This window comes from Suricata suricatta, chromosome 6, assembly GCF_006229205.1.
Source record: "Suricata suricatta isolate VVHF042 chromosome 6, meerkat_22Aug2017_6uvM2_HiC, whole genome shotgun sequence".
In the NCBI taxonomy this organism is placed as follows: domain Eukaryota; kingdom Metazoa; phylum Chordata; class Mammalia; order Carnivora; family Herpestidae; genus Suricata; species Suricata suricatta.
In genome coordinates this window covers 4,205,089-4,217,061 of record NC_043705.1, presented here as the reverse complement: position 1 = coordinate 4,217,061, position 11,973 = coordinate 4,205,089, and the positions used below count along the sequence as shown (strand labels likewise).

The following is an 11,973-nucleotide window of genomic DNA, read 5'->3' as shown; positions in this document are numbered from 1 at the left end:
TAACATCTTCAGTAGGGAAAAATGAGAATATTTCCTTTAAGGTTAGGAAACACAGGGATGTCCTCTCTCAAGATTGCTATTTAACATAGTACTGGAAGTCATAGCCTCAGAGAGAAGAGAGGTTCAGATGACAAACTAACGAAAGTGCATCCAATTGTTAACCAAGAATTCAGGCTTTCTTTGCAGATTACATGATATATTTTATAGAAAACACAATAGACTCCACCAAAAAATTACTAGAACCGAAACATGAATTCAGTAAAGTAACAGGAAACAAAATCAACCTACAGAAAACAGTTGCATTTCTATACATCAATAATGAAGCAGTAGAGAAAGTGAAGGAATCAATTCCATTTGTAATTGCACCAAAAACCATAAGGTACCTAAAAAAAATCTAACCAAAGAGTTGAAAAATCTGTACTCTGAAAACTGTAAAAGGCTACTGAAATAAATTGAAGAGGACACATCACCCAGGGCTCATCACAACAAGTGCCCTCCTTAATACCCATCACACACCTAGACCATTCCCCACCTACTTCCCTCCATCAACCTTTGGTTTGTTCTCTATCTTTAAGAGTTTCTTATGGTTTGTTTCCCTCTCTCTTCCCCAACCCCTCATATGTTCACCTGTTTTATTTCTTTAGTTCCACACAAATGAAATCATATGGCATTTGTTTTTCTCTAACTGACTTATTTTGCTTGGTGTAACACATTCAAACTCCATCCATGTCTTTGCAAGTGGCAATATTTCATTCTTTCTGATGGTTGAGTAGTAATCCATTATATGTATACCACATCTTCTTTATCCATTCATCAGTCAGTGGATACTGACTCTCCATAGGATATTGTTGATAATACTGCTATAAGATCAGGATGCAGGTACCATTTTGAATCTGTATGATTTTTTATCATTTAACTCCTCATTATTAATATTAACATATCACACAAAATAAAAAATACTTCACCAAAATATCAAATCCAAAAAATGTGCTTTTTACCAAAGTAACTGCAATATTATGCAGAATATATATACACATAATCTGAAAATAAATAAAATTACCAAAATTGTAAAGAGATTTCACAGAATTACTGGTTATAAAGATAAAGATATGAAAAGTCATATAAACATATAAGTAATAAGGAAAAGTAAAGTAAACAATGGTGTGTATCTATCAAATTGGATGAGATGAAAAACACAAAATTCAGTGCTAGTGCAGGTAAAATTTGATGCTATAATTATTTCGAAAAATAATTCAGTGTTTCATATTAAGTACTTTAAAATTTTTAAATATTTATTTTTTAACTTTTCTTTAAAAAATTTATTTTCTAATGTTGTATTTACTTTTGAGCCTCATGTTTTCCTCTCTGCTGAGCTGATGAAAACTGCATTCTGGGTATGCTGTTTGGACGCTTAACTTGGAATGCACAGAAAATCAGATGCTGGGGAGTGGGAGCCCAAAGTCTGAATACTTTAGTTAACATGCAGTGTAATATTAGTTTCACAGGTAGGATTTAGTGATTAATCACTTATATACAACACTCAGGGTTCATCACTACAAATACCCTCCTTAATACCCATCACACATTCAACCCATCCCCCACCCACCTTCCCTCCAGCAACTGTCAGTTTGTTTTCTTAAAGTCTGTTTTATGGTTTGCCTTTCTGCTCTCAGCACTTCAAAATATACAATACAAAATAATTAACTATAGTCCCATACTGGATATTAAATCCTAAGTATTTATTAATTTATTTTATAACTGAAAATTTGTACTTTTTTGACCATCTTCACCCATTTTACCCACCCTTCATCCTCCATTTCTGGCAACCACCAATCTATGAATTGATTTATTTGCTGTTGTTGTTGTTGTTTTAGGTGAGATTATGCAGTATTTTTCTTGATCTTTCTGACTTATTTTATTTAAAATGCTTTCGAGTCCCATCTATGTTGTCCTAAATGTAAAATTTTCCATATATTTATGTAAACTTATATATATATATATATATATATATATATGTATATATGTAGTATTTTAACCACCTTACCATACTCAAAGTGATCCATGAAAAATTAACAGTGAATTCACATACAGAATAGCAAAAGTTTTCCTCTATGATCTAAAGTAGTACAAGGATGTCCATGTTCACCACTTTTATTATACATCTTACTGGAAAATTGAACCAGAGTAATTAGGCAAGGCAAAGAAATAAATGCATTTAATTTGGAAAGAAATATATAACATTACTTTTATACACAGATGATAAGTACTTATATGTAGAAAACCCTATAAAATACAGAAATAACTTTAAAATAATAGAAATCCAAAAAAGTTGCGGTTCTCTGGAAGCAAAGCTACTGATATCCCTTCTTCTAATCAATCAGCTTTTTCAATCAGCTTATTCTTCTTACTGAGTCTTTCCCTATAACTTAGCAGTCGGTTAATCATTAAGTGCACTTTGAAGAAAACTTGCTCCTGTAAAAGGTTAGTGGGCAAAAACTAAGAAAGCAGTCATGCTCCAATTTCTCTAAGGAATAAGCTCTACCAGTTTCAGTTAAAACAAATGGAACTATAAATATAAAAAATAACTAGCCCTCTTGCTTGTCAGGCATAGAAATAGTAAGATTAAAGATTAATTCTTTGAAGTAAAAGAGCAGAAACACAAGGTAATAACCAGAAAGTTTATTCATGGATGATTTCCCTGAGAACATTCTAAGAGTAAAAATAAAATCTTGACGCAAACATATAGGAAGTAGAAAGCATATATAAGCTTGCTGAAAAATGGACAAACCTGTGCTGTCTGTGTCCTTTCCTTCAGGCCGATGCCAGCCCTTCAGAGTACCCCTGGACTGGTCAGAGCGGGACTCCATCAGTGAACACTTTGCACAATAAAAATGACAAAATATTTCTGGAAGGAACTAAGAAAGATATAGAGAAATAAAATATTCTATTTCCATGGGTTGCAAGACTTACTACTAAGATGGTGATACTAACCAAAATAATTTACAAATTCAATGCAATCTCTATCAAATGTTAATGATGATATTTATAGTAATAGAAGGCCCACTCTAAAAATTCTTATAAAATTTAAAGTGACCCCAAATAGACAAAATAATCTCAAAGAGGAGCAAAGCAGGAAGACCCACACTTCCTGATTCAAAGTTACTACAAAGGGGGCGCCTGGGTGACTCAGTCGATTAAGCATCCGGCTTTGGCTCGAGTCATGATCCCGCGGTTCATGGGTTTGAGCCCCGTGTCGGGCTCTGTGCTGACAGCTCAGAGCCTGGAGCCTGCTTCAGATTCTGTGTCTCCCTCTCTCTCTACTCCTCCCCTGCTCAAGCTGTCTCTCAAAAATAAATAAAAAACAGAAAGAAAAATTTAAAAAGTTACTACAAAAATACTGCAATAAAAGTTTGGTACTAACATAAGGTCAGACACAAATGCCAATGGAATGGATTAGAAAGCCCAGAAATAAATTCTTACATAAATGGTAAAATTATTTTTCAAGGAAACAAAGATCATTCAAGGGGAAAAAGGGAGTGTTTTCAACAAATGTTGGAAAAAGCTTGTCATCCACAAGCAAAATAATGAGGTTGAGCCCTTATATAATGTTATATTCCAAAAAAATAATGCAGAATTAAGTGAATACCTAAATATAAAATTTAAGACTACACAACTTTTAGGGGAAAAAGAAGCTTGGGGAAACAAACACTGGATTTGTTGTCTCTTGAAATGACAGCAAAGACATAGACAACAAAAGAAAAGTAGAAAAAATGAATTTAAAAAGTTCTGCTTTCTGGGCACCTGAGTGATTCAGTCAGCTGAGCTTCTGATTTTTCTTGGAGTCATGATCTCATAATTCCTGAATTTGAACCCTGAATTGGGCTCACTGCTGTCAGCGCAGAGCTAGCTTTGGATCCTCTTTTCTGTATCTCTGTCCTCCCACCTCGGAGTCTCTCTCTCTCTCTCTCTCTCTCTCTCTCTCTCTCTCTCTCGCGCGCGCGCGCGCGCGTGCGTGTGTGCTCTCTCTCCCTTACTCTCTCTCTCTCCCAAAAATAAATAAACATTTTAAAAAAGTGTGCTTTAATAGCGAATACCAAGAGAATAAATAACAACCTACAGAACTGTATAAAATAATTTTAAATTTCATACCTTGAAAATGTTAATATCCAGAATTTACAGGGTACTGCTAAAATACGGCAACACAAAAGCAAAAAACCTGATTTTGAAAATATTTATTTATTTTTGAGAGAGACAGAGAGAGAGAGAGAGACAGAGAGAGAGAGAGAGAAATACAAGTGGGGGAGGGGCAGAGAGAGAGGGAGACACAGAATCAAACGCAGTCTCCAGGCTCTTAACTGTCAGCACAGAGCCCGACATGGGACTCAAACTCATGAAAGATGAGATCACAACCTGAGCAGCAGTCAGACGCTTAATGGAGTGAGCCACCCAGGCCACCCACCTGTTTTTTAAAGATAGACAAGGACTCGCATGGATATTTCTCTAAAGAAGATATGCAAGTGGGCAAAAGCACATTGAAAGGTGCTTAACATTACTTATCATTAGGAAATACAGACTAAAATTAAATTAGGCATAACCTTAAACCCATTAGAATAGATAATGTCACACACAGAAAATAACAAGTGTTGGTGAAGATGCGGAGAAACTGGAACCCTATGCACTGTTGGTGGAAATATCAAATGGTCCAGCTGTTGTGGAAAAGAGTACAGGAATTCCCCTAAAATTAAACATAGAATTACAATGTGATTTTACATTCCATTATAGCTCTATGCCACAAAATAGTGAAAGCAGGGTCTTTAAGAGATATTTATATACATATGTTTCTAGCAACATTGTATACAATAGTAAAAAATGGATACAAGCTTTCATTAATAGATAAATGGAAAAGCAAGTTTGTGCATACATACAATGGGATATTAACCTTAAAATGAAGGAATTTCTGTAATATGCTGAACCATGGGTGAACTTTGACAAAATAATGCTATGTGACATGAACCAGTCATAAAAATACAAACCTGTATGATCTCACTTATTATGAAGTAATTTGAGTATTCAAATATATAAAGCATAATGCTGATTGCCAGGGGATGGGGGAAAGGAGGAATGGGGAGTTATTATTTAATGGGTATTGAATTGAAAATCTACAAGATGAAGAGTTCTGGAGATGGTGTTCATTGTAGAACAACCACAACAAAATGTGCTCAATGCCATCAAACTGCATGCTTAAAAATGGTTGAGATGATATATTTTATGTTAAGTATATTTTATCAAAATAAAATGGAAAAATAAAGAAAATAAATGCAATGTTAAAGTAGCATAAATACTATGTTAATGGCAGAAAAAAGTGCAATCAATAAACTCATGAAAAGTGACAGAGAAAAAGGTGTGAAGGAGCACAACCTCAATTTTAATCTCCACCAAAGTACTGATTAGTGGTGTTGTCTTTGATACATTAATTGATCTCTCAGCTTCTATATCTGCAAAAGATGAAAAGAATAAAAGAGAAGTAACATTTAATCAATTTTTGAAGATTACATGATTATACATGTACATATCTATTACATATATAAAATGAACTTTGTAAAACAAAAAAGCTACAAAATTAATATACTTTACAGAAAAAAAACAATGGTGAGATTTGAGGTTATTTTAAATATTGGTTAAGATTTTGATGCATATTACATATGCAGAATAACAAAAGGAGATTATTTTTTACTGTTTTTATTTATTTTAGAGAGAGAGAGAGAGAGAGAGAGACAGCATGAGCAGGGGAGGGTCAGAGAGAGAGGGAGACACAGAATCTGAAGACAGGCTCCAGGCTCTGAGCTAGCTGTCAGCACAGAGCCCGATGTGGGGCTTGAACCCACAAACCATGAGATCATGACCTGAGTCGAAGTCGGACTCTTAACTGACTGAGTCACCCAGGAGCCCAAAGGAGATTTTTTTAAAGGCATGAGGAAAAAACCAAAATAGTGCAACCAAAATATTAGTTTTTTAGCTGTTTTTAGCTGCATGCCTCTTTAAAGTCTCAAGGGTATTTACCAACAGACACCTTAATCCTCTCCTATGAAACCAGGAATTATGTCATTACTCTGCCTTTTTTATAAATCTAACCTGGTGATACTTCATTTGCCATCTGGATAAAGCTTACAGTATCATCTGATGGTGGATTCAGCCAGAGAGGTAGATAAAACATGAAAAAGCAAAAGGGTAATTATTGCCCTTGCTTGTTCTGCTTCTGACCATTCTATTAGCTATTGAAACTATTTATACAATTATTTTGCCTATCATCTATTTTTTTTTGTTTTTTTAAATGTTTCTTTATTTTGAGAAACAGAGAGAGAGAAAGAGAGAGAGATAGAGAGAGGAGAAAGAGGAGAGAGTGTGGGCAGGGAAAGGGCAGAGGGAGAGGGAGAGAGAGAGAGATTCCTAAACAGGCTATGGACTTTCAGTGCAGAGCCCAAAGAAGACCTTGATCTCATGAACCATGAGATCATGACCTGAGCTGAAATAAAGAGTTGAATGCTTAAGTAACTGAGCCACCCAGGCACCCTACCTATCATCTATTTTTCTTGAGAAAAGGAAATGCACTTTTCCCTTTGAAACTTTTTATATAATACATATTTACTCTAACTGATTTGGAAATGGATGATCAATTTTCAATTACTGAAGGGATAAAATAATGAATATTATTTCTATATTGTTGGATAACATGTTATTTTTGTGAGGCTAAAATTTTGCAGAGGAAGAGTGGCTATATTTACCTTGATGGGTATTATTTGGGATAGTTAGAACTCTGAAACAAATGTCTTAATCACATTTATGTTTCCTTGTTTAAACTTATAACGTGTCACCAAAAATCCAAATTATAAACTATGTAGAGGGGGATGTATCTAAAGCAGAGTTAGAGAATGTTGGTCTCAGTCTTGCTGAGGTAGTTTGTTATATTAGACACTTACCACAAGACCTTGAATCTCTTTAATTTGTAAAGGAGAAAATAAGTATGTCATAGACTTCTTGGACAAGATTAAAATGTGGTGCACCATTAAATACATGCTTTGGTTTCAAATACAGATTCAATATTATTCTGCCATCACTATCAATGATTCTCCAAGTTGAACATGCACAAAGCTGTTTAAATTACTCTCAAGCAACTGGATAAAGAGAGTAATAAACTTGGAGGCTAGTTGTCCTGTATGGTACAGACAGCATTCCATTAGACACGTCAGGTGCCTTTCTTTTTTATGGAAAATAAACATCTTTATTATTTTTTAATAATACTTTATTGTCAAATTAGTTTCCATATAACACCCAGTGCTTCTCCCCACAAGTGCCCCCCACCATGACCATCACCCCCTTCCCCCACCCCTTCAGCCCTCAGTTCGTTTTCAGTATTCAATAGTCCCTCATCATTTGTGTCCCTCTCTCTCCCCAAGTCTCTTTCCCTCTTCCCCTCCCCCTGGTCCTCCATTAGGTTTCTCCTGTTCTCCTGTTAGACCTATGAGTGCAAACATGGTATCTGTCCTTCTCCGCCTGACTTATTTCGCTTAGCATGACACCTTCGGGGTCCATCCACTTTGCTACAAATGGCCAGATTTCATTCTTTCTCATTGCCATGTAGTACTCCATTATATATATATGCCACATCTTCTTGATCCATTCATCAGGTGTCTTGGTTGTGCTATTCAGTGTAGCTTGATCACAGTTATTCTTATTTATCAAATTGCATCAGTGATTTTTGCAGCACTCCTAAGCATTCTCTTTCTTTCCCTCCATCCATTCACAATCAACTTCAAGGTCTTTAATGTTTTATTCACTGTGCTGTCCCTTGCTTCATTTTGATGGTAAATATACCCTTGGTCAGTAAATGTTTTTTGTAGTTCATTGGAATGTTTTTAAACAGTGCATAGATTTGTTCATTTTAGCCACTCTGACTGGTGGGAATGTAAACTGGTGCAGCCGCTCTGGAAAACAGTGTGGAGGTTCCTCAAAAAACTATCGATAGAACTCCCTTATGACCCAGCAATAGCACTGCTAGGGATTTACCCAAGGCATACAGAAGTGCTGATGCATAGGAGCACATGTACCCCAATGTTCATAGCAGCACTGTCAACAATAGCCAAACCCATGGAAAGAGCCTAAATGTCCATCATCTGATGAATGTATCAAGAAGATGTGGTGTGTGGGCTGAAGGAGAGGGGGAAATACCAAGCAGGCTCCACACTAGCACAGAGCCTGCCACATGTCTTGATCTCATCAAGTTGAGATCATGATCTGAGTTTTAAACAAAGTCAGATGTTTAACCATTTAGACAACCAGGAGCCCTTTAACTTGTTGGATATTTTGTTAAGGCTTCAGAGGCATGTTCAGAATTGTCCACCATCTCAGCGCCCCAAAACAAGGGAGTGTAATAAGGTGAATATTACAATTAGCCTCTGAATTATCACAGAAATATAAAATGTATTTGAAACTTGAAGATTCTTCTTGAAATATTCTTGTATCATAATTACTTGCAAACTTTCCCCCCAAAAGAATCTAATATTTCCTTCCTCTTTGCAAGGGGTTTTAAAATGTAACATTTAGGGGCGCCTGGGTGGCTCAGTCAGCTGAGTATCCAACTTTGGCTCAGGTCATGATCTAATGGTTTGTGGGTTTGAGCCCCGCATACGGCTCTGTGCTGACTGCTAGCTGGAGCCTGCTTCAGATTCTGTGTCTCTTTTTCTTTCTGCACCTCCCCTGTTCACGCTCTGTCTCTCTCTGATTCTCAAAAATAAATAAAATGTAAAAAAAATTAAATGTAACATTTAATGTATCAGACATTTAAAAAGTTACAAAGCTTTAATCTCCATAAGAGAAAATGTTTAAGAAGTTATTACTAATTGTATTCATAATGAGCAAAGATTCTTTCTGTTTATTGACCTTATTTATTTTCTATGTATTTTTAAATTCTAGTTTAAATCTCCATTATATAACATCTGTCTCTAAGTAGGTAACTCTTAACTCCTTAAGAATAACCAATTTTAATTTCACTTTGATTTGTCTTCAGAGTCTAACAGACTTGCAAGCCGCAAGATCAAGAAGTCAGCAGTGAGTGTCAGTCAGTGACATCTCAGTGGTATGCAGTTTTTCTCTATGCATTTTAGTTTCTTTGAAAAATTAATTGCTGTGTGCATAGAGCATATGACATTTGGATAAACAGCTAAAGCCTTACCTACTAAAGCAGTGACCATCTATTTCCAAGTCTCTCCCTCACAACGGAGTTATAAAGAGATCAATTTCAATTTGGAGAAGCATGTACTAGATGGAATCAAAATGAGATGTTCCATAGAGGTATGACCCAGCTTGAAATAATGAATATTTATGTTTAATTTATATTTTATTTATACCTCCATTATATACTTATTTAAATTAAATAGTCATGTAAATTAGTGTATATAACATTAAATATTATATAATATATTATTATATAAATATATAATATAAATATATTATGAACTTATATAAACAATATATAAAGTTAGTGTACATATATGTATAAAATAAATATATGTACATGTGCATGCAAGTGTTTGGAGCTACACAAATTATCAAATATTAATAAATTCAAATACTTAAATGTATGGGCAGATGCTGAAACTGGAAAACTAAGGTATCTCACATGATAAGACAATAACCATTCCTTATATACATTCCACAAAAACAATTACTGTAGGTATTAACACATTAATCTAACCTTATATGTGCTTATTCCTCTGTAACTGGTAATGTTTTAAACACCTTCATTTTGTTCTTATTTAATCCTAACCAGAGCTGATGTAAAAAATTATTATTTTATCCTGTTTTTATGTAGAATGGACAATGCAATACAATGGGTAGAGGAAAATCTAGATTTCTAACTGTGGTCAGTTGAGATTCTGCTACTCAGGTCTCTAAAGGGTCAGTCATATGTGAGGACCCTGACCTCCTCTTGGGAATGCATGGCTCACTCTACATAGCATAGTCTCACTGTGTAGCTCTATCCTATGGGAATGGGATTATTCAGAACTTTGGTACAGATTTTTCCCAAATTGTGTTGTTACTTTTTAAACCTCTCTTACATAAAATATACATTTGAGATTTTTGTGAAATTCCATTTGGCTTCTAAATTAGATTTATATAACAGACCCCCTAAAAGTAGAGTTTTATTTATCTTTTCTTTCAATAATATACTTTTTTTGTGTTTGTTTAAGTAATCATCTCTGCAAATTCCCAATATATGTTGATGGGTGACAATATCTATCATTTGGATACCATATTACCTGAGTTGTAGCAACTTCAGTATAAATTGCCAAATATTTTTACTCATTGTTATTAATTCTTCATTTTTAAGTAAATTCTAAGTATTAAGCAATTAACCATCCCCATTTCTGCACACATACGAAACTTTGCTTAGCTCTATCAGGTTGTCACAAACACATACTCATATGCACTCTCTTAGTAAATATTTATTTATTCATTTCAGGTGGAAGAATCCATGACTGATTATTAACTCCAAAGCTACTCTCAGTGATATAAATGAAACTTTATGGAAAACATGAGCTGGGTGGCAAATTACTCTGGACAGTCTGATTTCATTCTGGTGGGAATCTTCAGTCAATCAAATCACCCAACTCTCCTGTGTGTGGTCATTTTTGTAATTTTTTTGATGGCTTTAACTGGGAATGCTGTATTGATTTTTCTGATACATTTTGATGCCCACCTCCACAGCCCCATGTACTTCTTCATTAGCCAGTTGTCTCTCATGGATGTAATGTACATTTCTGTCACTGTGCCCAAGATGCTCATGGACCAGATCATGGGTAGAAATAAGATCTCAACCCCTGAGTGTGGGCTGCAAATGTTCCTCTATGTGACACTAGCAGGTTCAGAATTTTTCTTTCTAGCTGCCATGGCCTATGACCGCTATGTGGCCATCTGCCATCCTCTTCGTTACCCTGTCCTTATGAGCCATAAAATATGTCTTCTCCTCGCATCTGGCTGCTGGTTTCTGGGATCTGTGGATGGATTCATGCTGACACCCATCACTATGACCTTCCCATTCTGCAGATCCCGGGAGATCCATCATTTCTTCTGTGAAGTTCCTGCTGTAATGAAGCTTTCCTGCTCAGACACTTCCCTCTATGAGACACTCATGTACTTGTGCTGTGTTCTCATGCTCCTCATCCCAGTGACAGTCATTTCAGGTTCCTATTCTTTCATCCTCCTCACCATCCACAGGATGAACTCAGCAGAGGGAAAGAAAAAGGCCTTTGCCACTTGTTCTTCCCACATGACTGTGGTCATCCTTTTCTATGGGGCTGCTGTCTACACCTACATGCTCCCCAACTCCTACCACACCCCTGAGAAGGACATGGTTGTATCTGTCTTTTATACCATCCTCACTCCTGTGTTAAACCCATTAATCTATAGTCTCAGGAATAAGGATGTTATGGGAGCTCTGAAGAAAATGTTGAATGTGGGAACAGTCTTTCAGGAAACTATAAAATAGTAACTTTGTATATTAATACTTCTTTCTATTTCTCCAATATTATAACTTTAGAGTCTTAGGCCAATGTTGTTCCTTAGACACTCATCTCATAATGTGTCTTATCGTTTGAATACCTCTTTTAGTAATTCGTTATGTATATTACAAATCTCTTTGATTCCATTCTCTTTCTCCATTCAAAGTAAATTTTACTATCATATTGTACTGACATTACAGTTACTGACATTGATTATTACACACTCATTCTGTAGAATATCCATTCTTTTAGAAAATACATTAAACAAATATAGAGATATAAAAGTTATAAAGTGTATCAAATGATCTTCCTTTTTTTAAAGTTGTCTTTTAAAAATTTAATGTTTATTTATTTTTGAGAGAGTGAGACAGGGCATGAATAGGGGAGGGGCAGAGAGACAGAGAGGGAGCACAGA

At 35.3% G+C, this 11,973-nt stretch overlaps 1 pseudogene; it reads left to right on the top strand.

Annotated features, from left to right (window-relative positions):
* Positions 1-11,545, top strand: part of LOC115294106 — a 49,350-nt pseudogene extending 37,805 nt beyond the window's left edge.
* Positions 11,546-11,973: the final 428 nt, after the last annotated feature.